General features: G+C 39.2%; 1 protein-coding gene and 1 long non-coding RNA gene across 6 annotated transcripts in view; one reads left to right on the top strand and one right to left on the bottom strand.

Moving 5' to 3' along the window:
• The window catches only part of CHST9 (carbohydrate sulfotransferase 9), a 268,780-nt gene extending 267,340 nt beyond the window's left edge, over nt 1–1,440 (bottom strand). The window contains exon 1 of one of the 5 annotated variants that reach the window (XM_053912210.2): nt 907–1,272. The gene's annotated coding sequence lies outside the window, so the exon portion shown is untranslated. Of the gene's footprint in view, nt 1–906; nt 1,274–1,323 lie in introns of those variants that run through there. The other 4 variants (XM_053912209.2, XM_024580660.3, XM_045188003.3 and 1 more) reach the window with 4 other exon arrangements.
• LOC123478742 (uncharacterized) lies at nt 702–6,131 on the top strand. Its single transcript, XR_008425247.2, has 3 exons — nt 702–769; nt 2,187–2,523; nt 3,735–6,131. It is a non-coding gene; the product is annotated as an uncharacterized lncRNA (long non-coding RNA).
• Nucleotides 6,132–14,655: the final 8,524 nt, after the last annotated feature.

The raw sequence follows: 14,655 nt of genomic DNA on the forward strand, positions 1-14,655 counted from the left end.
TGTAGCTCAGTACCTGTGAATTTAGTTGGGAATAATTCTTGACAGGCATCAAACACAACACCTTCTAGCCTTCTAACAGAAACACGCCGATAGGCAGGGTGTTCAAATGGGGCAGAACAGGGAGTAGGTAACGCTGTGGAAGTCAGGAGAGCAGCCACAAAACCACCACGCAGTTCCCACTCCCAAATCACGTCAAGCTTCAAGCACCGACCCCCACCCCCCGCCCCCGCCGCCACTGCACCCTCTCGACCCCTCTGCTGGGGCCGCATAGGACCCGGGCTCCCAGTCTCCTGATTTCCCTCCCACGGCGAACGCAGCTTTAGCAAGGTCTCGGAGTTTGGGACCCATGCAATAAAGCAGAAATGCTCATCTTTCGGCCAAACACGCTGGAGGACCGGATAAACCGGCATCAGAAACTCAAGACTGTTCCTTCTGGTGTCCTCTTTCTAACCTTGCATGCCCCGCTGGGGACTGGCACCAGAAGCCTGGAGTCCAGGGTGCCCCGCCAGCGCCCAGGAATCCAGCGCGGGTAGCTAACCGGTTCAGGCAGCCTTCCTCCTCCTCGGACCCCCTCGAAGGCTTCGTGCCGCCTCCATCTCTGGGACACCCCATGCCCCCAGGACGTCTAATAAAGTGAATGGGAGTGAAGAGGGTTCAAATATTGCCGGCGGGGGCGGCGGGGGCCGGGTGGTGGGGGTGGGGGCGGTGCAGAATGGAAAGGTAAAGAAAGATACTTCCCGCAGTCCACGGACGCGAAGTACCTGGAAAGGTGAGGATACACTTCCCCGCCCACCCAGACCCGGCTCCCACCGTGGGTGCCGCGCAGCGCCCCGCAATCTCAGCCCCCCGGATCTCGAGCCTCCACCCCTTCCGCCCCCCAACGTGCCCCAACCCGTGTGCGGTTACCTCGCTCGCTGGGAGGGGAGAGGAGGCGAGTGGGCGCCGCAGGTGCTGCTTCTCCGGGAGCGGAGCTGGTGCAGGAAACTTCCCCGCGCTCCGGCGCAAACTCTCGCGGAGCCCGCCCGCCGCGGGTGGGAAGGGGCGCAGCGCGGTGCGCGGGGCGCAGGGGCGGCGCAGAGCCCGGGGCTCGCGGGGCGCGTTGGCCGGCGGGGGCTGCGGCGCCGCCTCTGCGCGGTCGGTTCCCGCGCGCCCGCAGGTCCCCGCAGCCGCTGCCACCGCCGCGCCGCCAACGCGCCCCCGCCCGCCCCCGCCGCTCCGCCTCCCGGGCTTTATCTCCAGCGCCTCCCGCCCGCCAGCTCCCCGGAGCTGCCTTCTTTTTTTCCGCCTTTGTCTTTCTCGCTCCTTCTTACTTTCTGGTCTTACCTCAGTTGGGGACTTGGGGCGTCCCGAGGCTCCGGTGCCACCCCACTCCCGACCGAGGAAGTCGTTCTCTTCCCCGTTCGTTTCTTAACGCACCTTCGCCTCCTCGCCGCTGCCCTGGCTCAGATTCAGTCCCCAGGTGTTATAGAAACATGGGGAGGGTAAATCAATAGGTCCGTAGTTTATCTCAAACATTGACTTTCAGATCTTAGACTTTCTTTCGCTTTACAGATTTCTTAAAAAATACATGTGTTGATTATAGACTTCAGTACAGTGCCGTTGGGAAATAGGTGCCATGGGCTGAAAGTGGCCGCTTACGATATCGAAGACCAAACAGTTCTCAAGGCCTCCCATTTCGAAATGTAACAAGCTGGAGTTGGAAGTTTGGAAAGACCAAGATTAGGATAAAAAAAAATTTATTAAAATAAACAGTTAACTGAGATTTAAAAATTAGTTCCAAACAGTATGGTAGCAACACGTTGACCAAACTAGGGCAAAAACATTAACAGAACCCTTGGTTGCTTAACTTGCACGCAGGCAGTTTCTATGAATTAACAAAGAAAAACTTTTTTCTTTAAGTAGTTAAGAGGTTGGGCCTACCTCATTTCCACATTAGAATGTTTTTTTTTTTTGTTTTTTTTTTCCAAACAGCTGTTATCAATTCTCTACATTTTCAGTAGGTCTTATTTTTACAAATGACTTAGGAATAACATATCTGGCAGTAGTGAACTTTGGTTCGGTCAAGAAATACGGTTATAGTATTATAGGAATTGTTCGCCTGATTCTGGTTTCTATTAAACAGAACTTGTTACACAAGCTGTATTTTTAATTTCTATGTCTGCTGTTTGTTTTTACGTTTACCTCAGTGTCCTCTCTGCTGTGAAGGTCTTTATTCATCACCAGAATGAACCTCTTTTCCTGCAGTTGGACTTTTAAAGGAAACAAGGAAAGGCCCCTGAGCTGTATGTAACTGGCAGGCAATTGATGAGTGCCTGTGGGTTGAATTAACGAATTTGACTTAATCTCTTTTGGTTTGGCCCCACGGTGCCGTTCCCCGTTCTATGAACTCCTGGGGTTGTGGCCACCCGTTACACCAGAGCAGTGAGGCCATCCAGCCCCACTCAGAAGATCCGCGCTGTTACTCTCGGCTGCTGCAAGTCACACGTTTGTGGTCTGTGCACGCTCCTTTGTGGAATGAAGGAGGTGAGCGAGACTATCATTATAACTACACTTCCTAATTCTTCAAGTTTTTGTAGCTAATGAGGGAGACTGGTCATGATCAGGTCAACTTCTGATTGAATCTGCTTGATAGCTGTGCTGCTAGGCATTGCCGGGGTATTGTGAGATTTTCCAGGCTTTAGTATTTATTTCATTCATCTATCATAGCAGACCTCTGTTCAAAGCCATTAAAATGTTTTTAAGGACTAAGGAAATTGAATGTTGTTTCTATCCAAAGTCGATGAATGAAAGATCAAAAAATCACCTAAAAATACACACCGAGCATCGGTATAAGATCCATCTCCCTGCATTTGACTGGCAGTTATATGGTTAAGTGAAAGTACTGTCTTTTCAAATATCGTAGTTAAGCTAATTCAATTTTTACATGGTGAATTGTTTCTGAAACATTGGTTCCCAGCATGTTTTTAAACTCTCCAGTCTATTAATTTTGTTTAGTTCTTTGAATTTTTAAGAATGTTTAACTATCGACTGTTTCTTGGGCAAGTAGGAAACTTATGGATCATTGATCCTTTAATGTGTAGGTTTGTAACACTTACAGTCGTAAGAGAGGTTTCTGCATCAAATCTCAAGGTACGTTTGGTGGCAAGAGTGCCTTTGTGGAAGGAGGACTTCGTCATCACAGTGCAGATAGCACTGGGGTAGTAAGCATAAGCAATGTAGTCACACTTGACTTTGAAAATGTAACAAAGTTAACAGTGTAAAGGATGAGCCCAGTGGGCTGTTGACATTTTACGAAAAATGTGTGTAAGGAATACAGGTGCGGAGGGGTGAGAAAAGAGTAAGGAAGGGCATTTCCCTAGTATCTGTATGTACAAACAAAGCTCCTTTAAAGTGTGAGTACAGCAGTTTTATGGGATAGCTCTTGCTATTTTGGGGTTTGTGCTTTCCTTTAACCATGCAGTCCTCAATGATGACCCAGCTTAATGAATGGCCAAAATAATAATTCAGCAGGAATGTATTAAGCACAATGTACATGGCCACATGGGGGTTGCAAATATCTCTAAACCATCTTATTTATGGCTCTAACTGTTTTTTTGTTTTGGGGGGTTTTTTTTGGAGAAAAAGTGAAGCTATATTTACCTGGAAAGAAATAATTTTACAGGAGTCAATAGAGGATAGTCCAATAGTTAAAGTGGTCTCCCCCTAACTTCTCTTTCTCTCATTCTGTGGGACAGGAGTAAAACAAGAACAATGAGAACATGTATGTTGATTCGCAAGCAGGAGAGGGAACACAAACTATCCCACTGAACCAGAATGGGAGAAGGGCAGACCTCCTATGATCGATGACAGAAGCCACTTCATCCAGACCTTTCTGGGGGAAAAAGGATAATAAACAATTCTTAAGGAAAAAGAAGTTTAAAATGGATTTTTAAAAGCTTAAGCTAGCGAGATGAAATGGAAAGACTACTGGAGAACTGGATTTGGTTCCACGGAGTTGTACAAGTCTCCTCTCCCCAGGCTCAGTGTTATCCTCTGTAGTGCATGGGGTCCTTGACTTGGATGGGTCCTAAGCACCCTTCTACCTTCAAAACTTCCATGATGTCTGGTCAAGATTACTTATTTCAATTAAGCTGTTTGGATGATTATTCAACTATACATCTGTTTATCTGCATTGAGATATCCAAAGTGAATTCTAATCAGAAAATAAAAGGCTGCTGTAGCATTTCCCCAGAAGAAATTCAAAACAAAGAGCAGAGCAGACTAGAGTAATGCGGTACTGCTTATCTGAGGTCGATGCAGACTGTGGTACTGTACACAGTAGAGCTTCCTCTCGGAAATTTAAGAAGGAAACTCTTTATCATTTTAATATCCGGAATAAATAGGGGCAAAGCATGAAAACTTTACAGTCTAGGAGGCGTTTTGACGCCTAACGATTTACCTTCTGCGACACTGAACACGGTGGAGCAAACTTGGCAATTTGAGCTAGACCAAAATTATTGTGTAATGGAGAATAAAGAGAAAATATTTGGCTCTGCGAGCTCTGTCATCAACACATTTTTTTTTAGGGAAGAAATTGTTTCTTAAGAGTTAGGAAAAACAATAAGAACCAGATATATATAACTAAAAGACAATTACGTATTCAAAAGAATATTTTTAAAAAAGGGAATGCAAAGGGAAAAATACATTACTGTAAATAGCATAGTATTAATAATAAATGAAGAATAATTCCTAAAGAACTAAAAACTTTAACTTGCACGATGAGATAATATTGGTCAAACAAAAACTAAAGATAATTATAAATAAATAAAATGAAACATTGTCATTATTATAATGTATCTGCTGCCCCCATAAAGTAATGATACAAGTTCAGATAAATTAGAACAGTAAACACCTAATAGTCTTGGTAAATAGAGCAGGTCAATAAATGCACATTGATTGGTGATTGAGTATGAAGTGCCTGCAGTTATTCTGAGACCATTAAAGCCCCTTGGGAACTTGTGCAAGGGAAGTTGCATATGCAGTTTCTTAAACTAAGCAAGTATGAACTTCCTTTAAAAATAATAAAAATAAAACCTTTTCAAATAGTCACTTTTAATTTCTAAGCAATGAAGCTTTATACACATTTTATAATAAGTGCTTATATGCAAAAATGTCTAAATTGGAAACATGTAAGATGTGAGAATATAAATGTTTTCCTGTATACATAAATTATATTTTATATATTTCATTTTTTGATAGATAGGATGGGGAAAATTGTATGTGAAGAATTCACCAAAAAATGCAATACTTTCTTCTAAACTAATATTTGGATGAGTACATTTTTATTTCCCAAAATGGGTTTAGATTTTTATATGGGTGGTCAAGATATTGCTAGATGACTTTAAGACCTGAAGTCAAAATTTAACAACACAATTGTGATGGCCTGAATTGATGAGAGAACTTTAACACTGTAAGTTTCAACAGTCTGGGGATGAAATATGAAGCTTCCTTGACAAATATTTTACCAATTAATTCAGCAAGCAAGGCTGTCTAGTCCGTTTTGGCACTCCATGTTGGTGCTGTGGATACAAAAATTAATAAGCTGATAACTAATGAATTTAAAGCACATATTATGAATTTAGAAATATGTCTGTAGAAAAAAGAATGATTTGCTGGGAGTAAAAGAAAAAGAAAAATCAAAATAGCTTTCTATTCAATGTGTGTGCATGTGAGTGTGTGTGTCTCTCACTGAAAGAGAGAAAGCTAGTAAGCTCAGGAGAGATTTGCTGAAATACAGAGGGAATGTCAATAATGTACCCTAAGATAATATATGGCATCTGAGGGCAGAGAGTAATTCTAAATCCACCCCTCCCATGCAATGAAATCGTTCCTTGTCCAGCACTGTGAGTATTTGTGGTACACAGCTCACCTTTCCAAATCAGTATCATTGCAATCCCGGGGACACAGACTCCAGTGACTGTCCCAGCCTTTTTGAGAACTTCTTGCTGTTTATTCAAAGTTAAATGTATTGTTAACAGCAGAGTTTTTCTAAATAAAAGTAAATAATAATTTTTGAAAACTAATATAGAAGGTGAAAAATTAAGGTATCTCCACACTGCTTTCCACAGTGGCTACACCAGTCTGCATTCCCACCAACAGGGCAAAAGGGTCCCCCTTTCTCCACACCCTCGCCAGCACTTGTTGTTCATTCATTTAATGATGATGGCCATTCTGACAGGTATGAGATGATATCTCATTGTGGTTTTAATTTGCATCTCTGTGATGATTAGTGACGTTGAGCATCTTTTTGTGTTTATTGGCCATTTGTGTGTCCTCTTTGGAGAAGTGTCTGTTCAGGTCCTTTGCCCATTTTGTAATTGCATGTTTGTTTGTTTTGGTGTTGAGCTTTATAAATTTTGGGTATTATCACCATGTCAGATGTGTTGGTGAATATGTTCTCTCATTCCATGGGTTGTCTTTTTATTTTGTTGATGGTCTCCTTTGCTGTGCAAAATCTTTTTTGTACTGTTGGTGGGAATACAGACTGGTGCAACCACTGTTGAAAGCTGTGTGGAGATACCTCAAAAAATTAAAAATGGATCTGCCTTTTGACCCAGGGATCCCACTTCTGGGAACATATCTGAAAAAAAAAACCCAAACACTAATTTGAACATACATAAGCATTCCTATGTTTATTGCAAAGATATTTATAATCACCAATATATGGAAGCAGCCCATATGGATAAAACAACTATGGGACATTTACACAATGGAATACTACTTGGCCATAAAAAAGAAGAAAATTTTAGCCTTTGCAACAGCATGAATGGACCTGGAGAACATTATGCCAAGTGCAATAAGCCAGTCAGAGAAAGACAAATACCATATGATTTTACTTATATATGGAATCTAATGAACAAACTGAACTAACAAGCCAATAGGGACAGACTCATACATGGAGAGCAGGATGACAGCCATTGGCATGGGGGGAAGTTAGTGGGTACAGGGACTGAGCCAAAAGGGAGAAGGACTCATGGACATGGACAACAGTGGTAATTGCTGGGCGAGGGGGTATAAGGTGGTTAAATGGTAAAGGAAAAAATACAATAAAAACTAAGAATAAAAGAAAAATTGATGTAGAGTTTAAGAAATCTTATATTTGGTAGCCTTGTACAATTTAGTACACAATAGCAGTAATGTATTTACAGACAAATATTTGCAGACAAATTTTCTAAGGTTGATATTCAAAATAGCTAAAAACAAAACCAATTCAGCTTACTACCATTAAACTCATGTCATTTAGTTAATTACTTCTGAATCTATGTCAACACACAGTTATTCTGAACACTATTTGGATATTCGCTCTATTTTGGAGTCTTTTTTACCCTGCATTAAAAAAATGAGTTAAAAAATTCTCTCTCTTTAGAAAAGAGGAAAAGAAAGAAGTTGATATCTGCTAGATATTTATGTCCTTGCTTTTGTGGTTGTGAGAATTAATGGCAGTGGGAGTTGAACTTGAAAGACTACTTTAAAGGGAAACATATACTATTTTTTATAATTGTGAAAGTATCTTGAAACTCAGGTGCTAAACAAGTCCTGGATATGATTTTTAACACATGCTAACATCCAAGAATAAATTTACCGGGAAGGAATGTGTCTTTATACATATTTAAGTTCATGGAGAATGATAAGTTTAAGCATTTAATTGTTGGAATATTAAAAAATACTTTCATGATATCACTATTATCTCAGAATGTCTTACTGCTTCATCTTCCCTCTCTTCCCTTGGTTCATGTTCACTGTTCTAGCCACTGTGCTGAGCACTTTAATTCTTAATTTCAGAACACTAATATTATTTTGAAAAATTCTCTCTGTGCAGAGGGTAAATCTGTAGCATAGTTATTGATTCAATGTTATTTTCCAATGTTGAATGACCACTTTAGATCCTTCAAAACATCATTGGTGATACATCTTTTAGGCTTTATTTTTCATTTTGATTTGAGGGACTATTTAATGAATCTGCACATAGATGTTCAATCTGCATTTTTTAGACACATTTGACTGCACTTCATGAAGTACTAAATCACTCATACATTATGCAAATGTCCTGAAACTATAGAACTCTCCCATTTTTTCTTTTTTCAACCACCAGTAAAAGCAAAGCAGTAAAATACCAGTATATTATTTTTTCTAATTTTCTAAATTTTTAAAAATTCTTTTTTAAACATTATTGTCGTTCAATTACAGTTGTCTTCACAGATGGCTGGGGTGGGGGGGAGGGGCAAAGAAATCCAGTACATTATCTTTTGAATACTATCTGTACCTCTGGGTTAGGTGTGCCAATGTCTTCCCAAAGGAGCTTATCCATGGCTGTTGTCAAAAGCGCCTGGAGAGTTTCCTAGGAGAGAAAAGTGAAATGCGTTTCAAGGTGATGAAGAAGCAGGAAGGAGAGCAAAGGCTTTATAAGGAATGTAGAAACAAATATGTTGCAATTTGACGGCTTTATGGTAAGTGTGGTGAATGCCAGGAATTAAAGCATAAAAATGGAATGTTCTATAGACACTCCCTACTTATGAGCAAACTTTCAAATTACTCTTTGGATTAAATACAATTAAATGTTTTTACATTTAACCATAATGAATTATCATAGGCGGTGAACACATATATGACTAAAGCTTGTAGGATGCACAGAGAGTAGCAAAGAATTATCCTACAAGCAAGGAATAAGCATCAAGTGAAGGAGGAAATAAAAAGCCCAGTTTGTTATTCCTTTCTACTTTTCTTGAATATTTAGAAAGCATGTCTGTTGATGGAAAGAACTGGTAAATATTTATAGATTTTAGGTAGCCTGTCACATTAACAGATTAAACTGGCCTCTTTTAAACATTTGTTTTAAAATTGAAATTGTACCTGCATGAGAAAAATGAGTTTCCTCACAGCATTTCCTTCCTGCCATATATTTCTTGTATGCGGGAAAATAAAAGAGAGGACTGAATAGGATGTGGCAGAATCATTTATGACTTTTATCCTCTGTATAAATATAAGGAGTTGCTAGGAACATAAAGTAATAAAATCAGAACTACAAAACCAACAGAATTATAGGTATGCAGGCACGGCATTACTACCTCCAAATTACAGATAAAAGTGTTGAGAGTAAGCAAATTCTAGGAATAGTTTTGTCAGTTGTTCTTTCATAATCTCAGAGAACTATGGAAAGTGGAAGGAGAGTTGGGAGTAACATAGTCATATCAAGCGCTTAGTATACGGCCGGGCATACTATAGGCCAACTTGATTTATTTAGTGATGGAATCAAATGGAACTTAAAAAAAAGATCATTGAAAAAGACCAAATAATCTAGCATGTCTTCAAGATTTAAAAGAATAAAAAATATTTTCAAAAAATGGGCTAAGATTGAAAGCATCAAAGATTATATATTACATTTGTTTATTTATTTATCAAATATTTATTGAGCATCTCCCATATCCACAGTTGCCTCCAGAGTCTGACATGTAAACTAGAAAAATAAGATCTCTGCCTTCATGATATTTGTACGTAGGGGGAAAAGGACACTAAACAAGTATAAGAACTAAATAAACATGATATGTAAAGACTAAAAATTTCCATACAAATAAACAGGGTTATATGATGGCTAATAGGGGAAAGAGTTACTGAGAAAGAAGTTCAGGAAAAGGGGGGATGTCTGAATTGAGTCTTTAAAGATAAGAAGGAATAAACTAAGTCAAAAGCCTAGGCAACAGCATGTGCAAAGGCCCTGAGATGAGAAAGAGTTTGGTGTGTTTAGGGACTAGAAAGGAAGCCAAATGGACCATGGCAAGGTGAGACCTCATGAGCTGAGTGAGGCTAATGCAAAAGAAAGTAGAAGGGAGCAGTTCCTGGAGGGCTTGTGGGGCACGAGCCCCACACTTTCTTTTATGTGCACTGGGAAGCCAATGAAGAGTTTTCATCATAGGTAGTCACATTTCTATTTATTGATGGTGAATGTAAATAACCAATACTTTGCATTAAAACAGGGGTGGTATTATCATTTCATGATTTGGAACATCTTTTAAAATAGAATAATTTCTCCTTCAGGAATATTCTCTATGTGAGCCTACTTCCAGGTGTGTGGAAATGGTTAATTTATTAATCATAACATGAAGACCCCTTATGTCTGCATCACACACCATATAAATATATATACATAAATATATACACACACACAAAAACACACACACAATTATTTCTTGTTTCAAGCTTACATCTTTAACAAATATCATAACTCACCCAGTAGATGTATGATTAAATTTAGGATCAGTCCTATAATTATTTCTGGAGAGGTTTTGCATGTGATTAAGAATGCATTTTTCATTTGGCTGAAGTGATCTGGGGAGGAAAAATTTCTTCAGATCTCTTTGTTTTTATCATTGGCACTCCCACTAAAACTGTCAACCTCTTTGGACTTTTCCACCTTGAAACAATAGCAACTCAGAGACTTGCTCGGTTTTCGGATTTATTGAAGAAATGTACCCAGCTGGAGCGGCACACCCACGAACTGGGTCCCACAGACTCTCTGATGACAGGAAACAGCAGGCCCTCGCTCACTGCCTGAAGAATGCTGGCTGTGTTCCTCGGATTTGAGATCCATTTTCACTATTTTGCTGTTGTTTTAATCATGTTATAAAATTGTGGGCTGTCCAAAACCCTTAGAGGTGACATAATTCACGGGAGAAAATGCATCCTAGAGTTATGTAGGAAATTTGTCAGCTTAAAATTGCAAGCGTTGTAATAGAGGGTAATTTAGTTAGAGCTGCCATAACCGAGTACCACCAACTGGATGGCTTAAACAATAAAGATTTATTTTTCCACAGTTCCAGAGGCTAGATATCCAAGATCAAGGTGTTGGCAGGGTTGGTTTCTTATGAGGCCTCTCTGTTCTTGGCTTGTAGTTGGCCATTTTCTCACTGTGTCTTCATATTGTTTTTCCATGTGTCTGTCTGTGTCCTCATCTCTTCTTCTTAAAAGACACCAGTCGTATTGGATGAAGGCCTATCCGAATGACCTCATTTTAACTTAGTTACTTTCTCAAAAGCCTTATACAGTCACAGTCTCAGGCCCTAGGGGTTAGGGCTTCAGCATATGAATTTGGGAGTGAACACAGTGCAGCCCATAACAGGATGTAAGTAAACAATCTGAAAATTAAAAAGAAAGATATTCAAAATTTTATTCATGCAGATTGAAACTCACTGAGCCACACGCAACCTTAAACCTCACAATTGTCATGCAATCCAGATTTAGAATCCCATAATCTACCCCTTTTGAACCATCCTACTCAACATCCCTAGTTTCTTGTACTAGTCTAAATAAAATCTTCAATACCTAGAGACCTCTTTTCCTCCCAAATGTAAGGGCATAGCAATGCTTTCTAGGAATCTGACTTTAAGAGTAGTGGAATTACATTACCGTGTGGTGTTTGGAGCAGGAATGAGAAGATTAGATACATAGTAGTAAAGGAGTGTAGGAGGCAAAGTAATTTAACTTTTTCATTGAAGGTCAGCTTATTTTAATTTTGTTGAAACTCACTGATTACAAAACTGTTTCCAGTTTTGGAGGATGTTTCTCTCTATTTACTCAGAATTTTGCTCACATACAACAGTTCACTATCTTGGTGCGTTGCTTCAACATTATTATTTGCCAGCTCTTGAAATATTAGATCACCGTGGTGGATATTTTCAGTTTGCCCCTTTACATCCAAATGTCCCTTCCTTCATTCTGCTCTGTTCGAGTGTACTGTACAGACAGCGTCTGCAGATTCCCCATCTTCTGGTTTCCATCTGGATTCTACCAAGGGGATGCTGGCTTAGGAAGTCAGAGAGCAAGAGGAAAGAGGAAAAAGCCTTATTCGTTTGGCTCCCTCTTCTCCAGATTTTCTAGGGGGGAATAAAATACTCTTCCAAATGTCAAGTCTCCTCTGGAGCTACCCTACTCCCAACAGCTTGCTGCCTGCTCTGGGCCTTAAGACCATCGCCTCCCTTCTACCCTCCAAAAGTACTAACCGTACGTCCTCTCAATCCCCTTCCTTAGCCCTGCGGGGTCTACACTGTTCCCAGATAATTTTCTTAAGAGCTGCCCACATCTTCGTAAATCATCTGCTTATGAAACCGTCCTCAACATACCAGCTTTCACTATGCCATCCTACCTAAACTCCTCTTTACCTGGACAAAAATCCTAAAGTTAGACTTCATATACCAAAGAATGAATTTATTTCCAGCTCAATCATATTAGTAAACATATAAGAAAGCAGAGTCCCAACCTGATCACTTTATTCAATCACTCATTTCTCACTCATTACACATACTTATTGGGTGTCTTCCATGCTCCTGGTGCTGTGTTTGGTCTGGGGGATAAGGTGGCGTGTGGTCTCATGGATCTGAACATCTGTTGCAGGAGAGCAATGAAAGGAAGTCATGTTTTAATAAGAAATGCCAGGGAAAGAGATAAGCAAGTCACTTAACCTTGGGTCAGTGGTCAGGGGGAATCAAGGAGAGTTCTAGAAGTGACAACTCAATTCAAATTTGAGATTGACTAGGAGAAAAAGAGGTCTTTTTATCATAAGAAAACAAATCTGAAGAAGTCCAGGGGTAAGAGAGAGCAGGTTGTGTCTGTAGAACATAAGGGAGCTAGGTGTGGCAAGAGCATAAAATACAGTAGAGGGAGTAGTATGAAGTTGCAAATGTGAGGGGTCTTATATGTTGTTTTAAGGGCTCTAAACTTTATTCCCTAGGCAATGAGGAGAATGAGGGGATAAGCCAGTAATAACTATTCAGGAAGTTCATGCTGGCTGCAGTGTGGAAAATACGCAAAGCTGGAGGCAGAGAAGAGAGAGAGGAAGTTGCATTAATCTAGGCAAGAGATGATAGTGGCCTGAATAAATGCCTTAGCAGTAGGCCTGGCTAAAAAGTGCACAGAACGGGGAGATGTAATCTACAGGAAACTCGCCAGTGGCAACACAGGTAATACTATATATCAAACCGAACCTGAGAACATACAGAGAGTTCTGCTTATCAATGCAAAGCTGAACTTTAAACTCATTATAACCTTTCAAAAATTACAGTCAAGCATTTTTATTAGTACTGAAATAGCCATTGTTAGAGATTTCATAGAAGACTAATATTGTAGTCTTTATCATGATTTAGACTTGTTCTGTCAATATAGTTTGCCCAAAATAAATATTCACTGCTAGAATTACTCAACTGCCTTTTAAAAATAATATACTATTAATGATAACAGAGTTCTATTTTATGCTTTTTAACTTCACATTATCATGCTGGGTAAATTCTAATCTTCAGCAAGAATACAAATCATATAACTTAATAATTAAAAAAAAGTTACTTACCACAACCCCTTGCGGTGGGTATGGTATTTCAGTAATGGATTTACAAGGTGCCCATGAACTATTCTTTTTCACAAATTAAAAATGCTTGCCAATGCTATTTTTATGATCCTTAGCACCTAAATATGTTTCTTAATTTATATTTTAGGCAATTCAGTGTGCATTGAACTATGAGTAAGCTATCACATTATTTTGGTCAGAAATACTGTGCTTTGCACAAAAGAATCCTTTTCAGGGAAATAAAGATGTCGTTTACCAAATTACTAAGTTTTGAACCTAGGTGACTTGAAAAAAAACTGCCCTAGTTCCAGAAACACACAAAAGAGAGTCACTAGAAACACAAAAGATCATCAAAACTATTTTCAGTAGAAATAAGGTGTTCAAGGAAATAAAATATTTAAAGATATTTAAGATAGAAGCACAGTGAAGACATTTAAAAACCACTTAAATTTGACAAGGGTTATACATTTATTTTGACTATACAAATTTACCTCATTAAGTTATTAATTATCCTCAAATCCCAAACAGAATAGTTGATCTCCTGAGGACTTTCTGTAAGATTAAGTTAAAAAAACGGCCCTTTGTAAATTCCCGTTATCACTTCCGGTTGTAGCTGGCATAGAATGGCAAATAGCTTCATTTCGGATTTAACATGCAGTGTTTGTAGGTGGTTATCACAGTCTTATCCACATCTCCTCTCTCTCAAGCTTATTCGTGGTCGTCTCTGTGTGTTCATGGTCCCCCACGGAGGTTTAATCAGGGGATAACATTCTGTGTCCTTGATGGCATTATTCTTTCCATTTTCTTCACTATCATAATCCGCTGATGAGAACACTTATTTTTTCATGCACTAATAGAGAAAACCATTCTTGAGGTTATTTTTTCCATTTTTCAAATTCATGAACATTTATGCCTTAAAAAGTTATATCATGGGAGTACTCAGTCACTATTGACTTAATTGTTGATAATATCAATTTTCCTTATGGGTGCCCTCACCTACATTGGTATTTAAAATAATCCCCATTGAATTAAATAGTTTCAATGATAAATAATAATATGTACTGAATTAACATATTTCTGACTACTTACATTGTTAATTATAACCTCAAATATACATTTAATACAGAATTGTCCCAATGTATTACATATTTCAGAAAAGGAAACACACAGCTTTAAAAATTCTCCAATATACACCAAATATATGCTGAATATATAGACCTGATGGGCTGTCTACAGTGAAAATAGTTGATTTTGGACACAATCTCAGGAAACTGGGAAAAGAATGA

This window comes from Desmodus rotundus, chromosome 10 (assembly GCF_022682495.2).
Source record: "Desmodus rotundus isolate HL8 chromosome 10, HLdesRot8A.1, whole genome shotgun sequence".
NCBI lineage: Eukaryota > Metazoa > Chordata > Mammalia > Chiroptera > Phyllostomidae > Desmodus > Desmodus rotundus.